Raw genomic sequence first — 9,231 nt, 5'->3', positions numbered from 1 at the left:
AGGCTGAGCTAGGTTCAAAACCCTCTGCAAGGAGCTACAGAGATGGTTCACTGATTAAGAGGACTTGATACTTTTGTGGAGAACTTGATTGAGTACAGTTCCCAGCACCCACATGGCTGCTCACTATAATCTATATTATAATAATTTCAGAAAGTCCAGTGCCCACATCCGACCTCTCCAGCAACAGGCACCCACCCACGTGGTGTGATACATACATGCAAGCAAAACACTCAAACATATAAAATAAATCCCAATCCCTATGCAATCAATTCCAAGTGCTCCCCTCAGGGTCTCTGCTTTCCTGTTTATATTCATCCACTTTAGAACAGTCCAGTGAAGAGCAAATGAAGCCATTGAAAGAAGCCTCCAGGGGACTGAAATGCCGGAAGTCTGAGTATGAACCGGTGTGGTGGCACACACCCACAATCCCAGCTTTCCCAGGTAAAGCAAGAAGATCAGAAGTTTCAAGACCATCATAGGCAGGTTTGAGACCAGCCTGTGATACATGAATGAGACCCCGTCTAATAAACAGTGTGTGTGTGTGTGTGTGTGTGTGTGTGTGTGTGTGCGTGTACGTGTGCGTGTGTGTGCACGTGTGTGCGCACGTGTGTGCGTGTGCATGTGTGCGTGTGTATGTGTGTGCATGTGTGTGTGTGCGTGTGTGTGCATGTGTGTGCGTGTGTGTGTGTTCACACACGCTCAGGGAGGAAGAGTGGTTGTCAGACGGTTAGTGTCAATCAAGCTGGGCAGCTGGGCACGGTGGCACACGCCTTTGATCCCAGCACTCGGGAGGCAGAGGCAGGCCAACCTGGTCTACAAAGTGAGTCCAGGACAGCCAGGGCTATACAGAGGAACCCTGTCTCGGGGGTGGGGGGGTAGTGTGGGGGTGCTCTTTCTTCACTTATTTCCTGGACTCCCTCACCACTTCTACCCCAGACCCAAGCATGCCCCCCAAATGCCTAGTCCTCCCTTCTCTGGACAGAGCTCTTGTTCCAGGAACTGAACTCAGGCAGGCCTCACAGCTCAGCCTCAATAAGCAGCAGAGTTGGTCCCTGGGCTTACTTCAAGGGAGGAGACCAATTTGGGGAAATAAGAGAAACTGTCCACAGAGCTAGGACTGGGAAACAACTCCATGCAGCTGGGAAGGCAGGATGGGGCCCACATTCACAGGCACAGGGACATTGAGGGTGGAGCTGTGAATCCAGCCAAAGAAGTCCCTCTCTTGGCCTTGAAGACCTGAAATGTGAAGCCAACCTCTCCCCGACACACACACACACACACACACACACACACACACACACACACACTGGGACAGGGCGGGAACTGAAGGTCTCCCATAGGAGTCAAGGCTTGAGTGAAAAAGAGGGCAGGGTCTCTTCCTCAGATATGTGGGGCCCTCCTGGGGCTAAGCAGTTTGCAGCAGAGGGGAGTGAGCCTGTGACCTGGAGCTAGGGTCACACAGCAAAGGAAAAGCCAGTCAATGGAAGCCAAAAGACTAAGAACTAGCAGCTCTTGTCCATCCCCGGAAGTAATAAAGATGGGGGGTGGGGGTGGGGAGGAGGAGCAGGGAAGAAAAAAAGAAAAGAAAATCTTTGAGGCATGTCCAGTCTAGGCTAACCTCAAACTCCGTATGTAGCCAAGGTTGACCTTGAACTTCTGATTCTCCTGCATCCTCTGGGAGCAGAGGTCACAGGGACTGGAAACCAGGAAGCTTACATTTAGTGTTGCAGACCGAACCCCCAGGCTTCATGCGTGCAAGGAAGTATGCTTTCAACCCAGCCACATCGCCAGCAGGAAAATTGTTTCTGTGTACTGGGTGCCTCTTAGCATGTGGTGGGAGAGTAATGGGATGAGAGCCACAGACCCCCCAGGAACAGGGGAGCCAGAGCTCATACCAGGCCTAAGCCTCCTGCTTAACTCTGTGTGCTCTCAGACAAGGCATATCACTTTCAGTGACTGGTTTCTGTCTCTTTTAAAGATGTATTTATGTGTGGGTAGGGTGGGGTGAGGGGTAGGCATGTGTGAGGCACAGCATCACAGTATGTGTGTGGACCTAAGAGGACAATTGTGGGAATCTGTTTTCTTCCTCCACTGGGGACCCAATTTAGATCATCAGGTTTTCACCGTGAGCACTTTAACCTGCTGAGCCCAGTCTTTCTTGTCTTTGGCCCTAACTTCTAATTGATTTCCACAGAAGTTATCTGTGCACATTAAAAATATTAATCCCAGCCAGGTCTTGGTGGAGCATCCCTGTAATCCCAGCACTAGTGAGGCAGAGGCCATCAGATCTCCCTGAGTTCAAGGCCAGCCTTGTCTACAGAGTGAGTTCCAGGACAGCCAGGCTACACAAAGAAACTCTGTCTCAAAAAGCCAAAATTTAATAGTAATGATGATGATGATGATGATGATGATGATGATGATGATATTCCACCTGGAAGCATCACCCATAATGAAATAGGCCCTGGACTGTGCCTCTTTTTTCATGATCTCTAATCTGGACTCCGACCATGCAGGGTGGGGTGCCTCTGGCCCCATTTCACCCATGAACCATCAGAGGCATCCTGGGTAAACTGTTCAAAGGCCAATCAAGTGTGAGCCACAGAATTTGACTGAATGCCAGGTCCCTAGTGCTTCATTCCCCGACTTCTGCACAGAAGCCTTTCCTGTGCCCAGTGGTCCTGCCCTGACCTTCTAAGTGCTGTTGGTAGATGCTGAAACGTCTCCTCTCAGGATTCTCCTCTGTGAAATGGAAATATAAAAGTAGTCTGTCTGACCAGATTGGTGACGTGTACCTTTAATCCCAGGATTTGGGAGGCAGAGGTAGGTGGATCTCTGAGTTTTGGACAGCCCAGTCCCCAGAGCAATTTCTAGGTCAGCCAGGGCTACATTGTGAGACCCAGCTTTTAAATAAATAACTAGAGTCTTTGTCAGTGTGGCTGTAAGTGTTGTCTTAGCCTGCATCCTCGGAAGGCAGAGACCAAGAGAAAGGCCCACAAACTCAGGCTTAGGGAACTGCATGTATGTCTGTACCCATGAGTGCCTGGTGCCCTAGAAGGCCAGAAGCTGGGTCTCTAAAACTGGAGTTAGCTGCGGTACGGACGCTGGGAATCAAAGAGCAGCCAGTGCTCCTAACTGATGAGCCATCTAATTTCATTTCTCAAAACGAGTTAAATTCCAGCCAAGCACAATGGCACACACTTGTAATCCCAGCACTCAGAGAGGCAGAGGCAGGTGGATTGTTGTGAGTTCGAGGCCAGCCTGGTGTACAAAGCGAGTCCAGGACAGCTAAGGCTTGTCCTGAAACCTTGTCTTGAAAACCAAACAGAAGAAACGAGAAACTACCAAGCTTTTTTACTTTTTTCCCTGATGCAGGTCTCAGGCAGATTGCTTCATTGCTTACAGGGTGTCTCTGTGTATCCTTGGCTGTCCTGAACTCACTTTGTAGACCAGGCTGGCCTCGAATTTACAGCAATCCGCCTGCCTCTGCCTCCTGAGTGCTGGGATTAAAGGCGTGCACCACCACGCCCGGCCCTTCCCCCTTTTTCTTGTCATCCCCTTTGGCCTATTGCTGTGCTGAGATACAGAGAGAGGAAATTTTACATTCTAGCAAAAGCCTGTGGCGATATCAGTTACCTTGATCAATTAACGGTCTTTGTTTTTTGAGACAAGGTTTCTCTTGTAGCCTTGGCTGTCCAGGACTCCCTTTGTAGATCAGGCTGGCCTCGAACTCACAGAGATCCACCTGCCTCTGCCTCCTGAGTGCTGGGATTAAAGGCGTCTACCACCACGCCTTTAATGGCATCTTGTAGAGCATATCAACTATGTCAGCTATGTTCTGGAACAGCCATCGTGAATGAGTAAGTTTATTAAGTATATAAATAGACCAGTCCAGCTGATGGCAGGACAGAAAAACACCCATCAGAAATCAGCCATGGAGGTGCTGTTGAGGCAGCCAGCTGTAGTTCCTGATAAATGGGATCTCAGGCAGAACAAGGTGTCCCCTCTCTGGTGAGGCCTTCAGGTGAATGTTTCTCTAATGAGAGCAGAAAGGGCACATCATCAACTCAGACACATCCAGCAGAAACTGCTGGAGGAATTTTTTTCCTTTATTTGTTTATTGAGGATTTTTTAAACAAAGATTTTTTAATGAGTGCTCTATCTGCATGTACACCTACATGCCAGAAGAGGGCATTAGAGGGTATAGATTGTTGTAAGCCACCATGTAGTTGCTGCTATCTTCCTGCCGTGTCAAGGATGGGCTAAACCTCTGAACTGTAAACCAACCCCAGTTAAATGTTTTCCTTTGTAACAGTTGCCATGGTCATGGTGTCTCTTCACAGCAATAGAACAGTGACAAAGACATCCAGGGAAGGTGATCACTAAAGCAGCTGAGAACCTACAGAACGTGGGGCACGCCTGAGCAGCGACTGCTGTTGTTATTCCTGTCATTCGCACTGTGTACGAGTCACTGGGCCTGCCTGGTCTTCACTCCAAGAAGTGCGTATTGTTCCTGACAGTCTTTCAAGTCCACTTCCCAAATGATAACTCTGAGATGCAGAGAGACTGGAAAATAGCTAAGGCTAAGCAGCTGGCATCAGCTGACTGCAGTGAGAGACGACACTTACAGCGCACTTGGCTTTAGGTGCAGTGTCTCATTTCCCTGTTGCTGGGCACCTTCTGGTGAACTACTGCCTCTTTCTGAGTCTCAGCGTCTTCAGGTGAAGGGCAAACAGACGCTTACCTGCTCTGTGCGTGAGAATGAAATATGGCCTCAGGTGTAGTGACAGCAGGATGTGTGGAATATTGCCATAGGTCGGGTTGTGCCCACATCCCCCAAATTCACGTCAAAGTTCTGTCCTCCAGCACCTCAGAATATGACCATCTTTTGAAATGGGGTCACTGCATATGTAATCAGTTAAGTTAAAGCCATTAGAGGGTACTTACTCAATATAACTATAGAAGGGCACATTCTGGGGGCTGAGGGCTTAGCTCAGTGGTACAATGCTTGCATATTATCCACAAGGGCCTGGGTTTGATCCCCAGTACTGAACTTAGGCCAGAGGTGTGTCCACAGAGAGGACATCTTGGCTTTGAAGATGAAGGCAAAGGTCTGGGTGACATTTCTACAAGCAGTAGGTCATCAAAGGCAGTAATGAGAATGCACAGGGTGGGGTGGGAAGCTTCATGTAGTGGTGTCTAATACATGTCAGGCCCTGGGTTTTTGTGGGTATAGAAGGCCCTGGGTGGCTATTGAAGGGCATCAGGGGGTAAAAATACTTGCTACAAAAGCTTGAGGAAATCTCAGCACATACATGCGGAGCAACCTGAGGGCTGAGTGTGATGCCTGGACTCTATGCTGGAAGAAGAGAGCTAGATCCTGAAAGATATCCTCTGACCTCAAGCACACCTGCAGTTCCCCACATACATATCATACACACACACTCACACAATATACATTCACACACTTATACACACTCACACATATTCACACCCACTCGCACACTCATACACACTCACACATATTCACACCCACTCACACACTCATACACACTCACACATTCACACCCACTCACACACTCATACACACTCACACATATTCACACCCACTCACACACTCACACATATTCACACCCACTCACACACTCATACACACTCACACATATTCACACACACTCACACACTCATACACACTCACATACATACTCACACATACTAACACACACTCACACTTACCCACATTTACACACACACTCACATACACATTCACACACACAGACACACTCACACAGACACTCACACATACTCACATACACAATCATACACACATTCTGTGGGGAGCCATGCTAAATTCTGCCATGCCAGAAATCCTGTGCTTAGGCTGCACACTGTGACCTTCCAGTTGCTGAGCTTTGCCGCAGGAGGCCTTTGTGCTCCACATCCTTTGAAAGAAGTAGGGAAATCCCTACCGAGAGACACCCAGAGAATTAAGGAAGTTCCTACAGAGAGCTACTCAGGCTATTGTGTTCTTCTTGCCTGGGACCTAGGGAGAGAGGGATCAGAATAGATTCTATTGACCTTGCTATAAAAAGTCTTACTCTGGGGGCTGGAGAGATGGCTCAGCGGTTAAGAGAGGTGGCTGCTCTTCCAGAGGTCCTGAGTTCAATTCCCAGCAACTACATGGTGGCTCACAACCATCTGTAATGAGATCTGGTGCCCTCTTCTGGCCTGTAGGTGTAACACTGTATACATAATTAAAAAAAGAAAAAAGTCTTACTTTGGCATTAAAGAGAGTCTTGATCAGAAATTTCCTGACTTGACTTTATTTCTCACGTCTCTGTACCCTACTTTCAATTCCCACTCCCTCTTTCAGGTGAACCCTGATTCGATTTGACACACATAACAATAATAGTAAATAAACTTTAAAAAATTATTTTAGCTAGGCCAATGCCTTTAATCCTAGCACTCAAGAGGCAGAAGCAAGTAGATCTTGATGAATTCAAGTGTGGTCTACAGAGTAAGTTTCAAGATAGCCAGAACCATGAAGAGAGACCCTGTCTCAAAAAAGCAAAAATAATAGTAGTGGTGCATGCCTTTAGTCCCAACATTCAAGAAGTAGAGGGAGACACGTCTCTGTGAATTTGAGGTTAACTTGGTCTACCTAGGTAGCTCCAGACAGACAGAGCTACATAGTGACACTTTCTCCCCTCACCTCAAACTAAATAAAATATAATCTACTGTGAATTGATGAGTTTTTAAAAAATACCATCAAATTAATTTTAAATAAATAAGTAAAATTTAACCCCACATAGAGAGAGCAGTAAGGTGAGGAGGGTGCCAAAGTTCATGCAGGTAATTCACAAGGAACTCAGTTTACTTTTTCAGTAAATAGGGCCACAAATAAAGCTCTACTGCCTAGTGACTGACTGACCACAATTAAACACATTACGATGTCAGATGTGCTTAATAGGTGTCTGGCATATGATCTCAGTATAATCTTGTATCTGTCTGACTCTAAAGTGATAAAAATGTCACTCAGGGTTCAGTTGACTTCAAACCCAGCATCTAATTTCATCAGTGTCCTCCTCACCCCTGGTGAGGGTGTAGGTTTGGGGTGGAGGGAAGGTAGTAGGACCACGCCTGCTTTGGAAGTGCTGTTGAGGAAAAGGAGGCTGGGAAACAGGGAAGGATATGTCAGAAGGACCGTCCCATAGGGGCAGAGCATTTTCCTATCTCTAAGCCCTTCAGCTGGTTCCTGTGGGACACTGCAGGAGTCCCAGAAGGCCAACATGAACAGCCAGACTTCCTCCATTTCCTTTCCCTTCATGCCACATGCCTGCTTCATGAGCCAGATTGCTAGACTGGAGGCAACAGAGAGGCCCTGACCCTTCAACGACAAGGTCCAGCGGTGGGGAGGGAAGTTGTTTGGGGGTGACTCTTAGCAGAGTTTAGCAGACTCTAAGACCAGGGCTCTAACCAGACCAAAGGTGGGGAGGGTGCTCACACTACAACAGGCCCAGGGAAGGGTCAGGAGAGGAACCCCACGGGAGAGTGAGGTGTGTTCGCCTCAGCTGTTTAAAGGGAATGATGAGAAAAGCAGGCCTTACTGAAAGCCCTGGCACAAGAGGTCAGGAAATGCTGGAGTTAGGGTCGGTGGGAGCATTCCTGAAGGCTTAGCACCAGCTTGACCTGGCAAGCCCAAGGCTCAGTCAAAATGGAGGCCACGCAGGACACCAGGAAGAGAAGAGGTAACCAGCAAGGGAAAGGGAAGTAGCTTGTTTAGTGAGATGCAGAGCAGAGAGACAGTGCCTGGGATGGAAGCGGGTATCTGCACAGCTTCCTAGACCTAGGTTGTGGGAAGAGAGACTGACTGAGTGTGGGTTTGGCAAAGGTGAGGACTTGAGGTCTGAGGGGCCCATGTGACAGTGCTGGCTGGGTGAGGGGACTTCCAAATAATACCTCAGAGGGCTCCGAGGGGGCAGCAGTCCGTAAGAAACAGAGAGGAAGTTCTGACTGCAGTGTCCACAGCACAGGTCATGAAACACTGGAAAGTTCCAACGCAGAGCAGCTGGGTCACATCTGCTCCAGCGCTGAGTTCTCCACTGACGCCAAGCCAAGCTGCCTCTGCGGTGCCCCTGGAAGCTCCATGCAGTGTGCTACCCGATTGGAGCCCAGTCGTCTCACACCAGACTAGAAGCTCCAAGACGAAGCTCCAAGATCTGTTTATTGCTGTAACCCTGGTGGGTACAAGGTGCCTGATAATCTACACCCTCCATCTGTGACAGGGATGGGACCTTCTCACTTCACAGATGTGCAGCGGGCCCCAGCACAATTCCTGGGATTTGATTCCCCACATGGACTCATAGCCTGAGGTCCAGCTCACAAGCTCTCAGGGATGTGGTGTGTCTGACAAACAGGCCAGCCCAGAGAAGCTGCAAATCGCAGGCCAGAGAGAATGGGGTTGGGGGGCAAAGGCAGCTGGCATCTCCCAGACCCTGTCTAAAGCGGGCTGGCCGCGAGGTAGTGGGAGCTGTTTAACTTCTCCTTGTGCTTCGGCCTTCCTTCCGTTATTCACACACTGGGTTATTTCGGTTCCTTCTGCTGGCATGACTTCCTCTAACTCCCTTTGTGCCTCTACTCATACCATGGCTCTGCCCAAAACAAAGGTACCTCTTATCACAATGCTCAGAGGAAGTGAGTGACAGGGCCATGTCACTGGTGGGAAGTCACCGGGACTTTGGATGAGCTCCTGGGTCTATGGCGGCCATGTCTCTTTGCACTCTCTTTGCACCCCCCCTGGGCCCCTAACTGATCAAGGAGAACTGAGATTAATTTGAAGCAGCAGAGTGGGGCCTCACTTCCCCTTTGCTTGTGACATTGCAGGGAGTCTGGAGGACCCTTCGTTCTGGTCACTGGATGAACACTACCCTCCCTTCCTCCCAAAGCATGTCTGGTTTGAGGCAGTGTTTGGCTATGGAGCCCCTTGGTGAGGGAAGATGGGATCTGAACGGAGTGGAGTCTAACCAGAGCCCTGTTTGTTGTATGGCCTGCTGCCGATGCTGTTAGCACAGTAAAATATTGTCTTCCTTCTGGAGACAAGGGGATGTTCACACTCACCATGAACAAAGTCGTGGGCTCAGGTCCTCACCATAGCAAAATGTAACCAGCCTCTGATGAAAGCAGGACAGCGTTCAATTCTGTAGAAGTTTTTCTGTTCTCAGTCTCTCAGTCACC

The sequence above is a fragment of the Acomys minous genome (genome assembly GCF_964271855.1).
Source record: "Acomys minous genome assembly, chromosome: 6".
NCBI classification, from domain to species: domain Eukaryota; kingdom Metazoa; phylum Chordata; class Mammalia; order Rodentia; family Muridae; genus Acomys; species Acomys minous.
The sequence above is the reverse complement of the archived record's forward strand: the minus strand, read 5'-3'. Positions refer to the sequence as shown.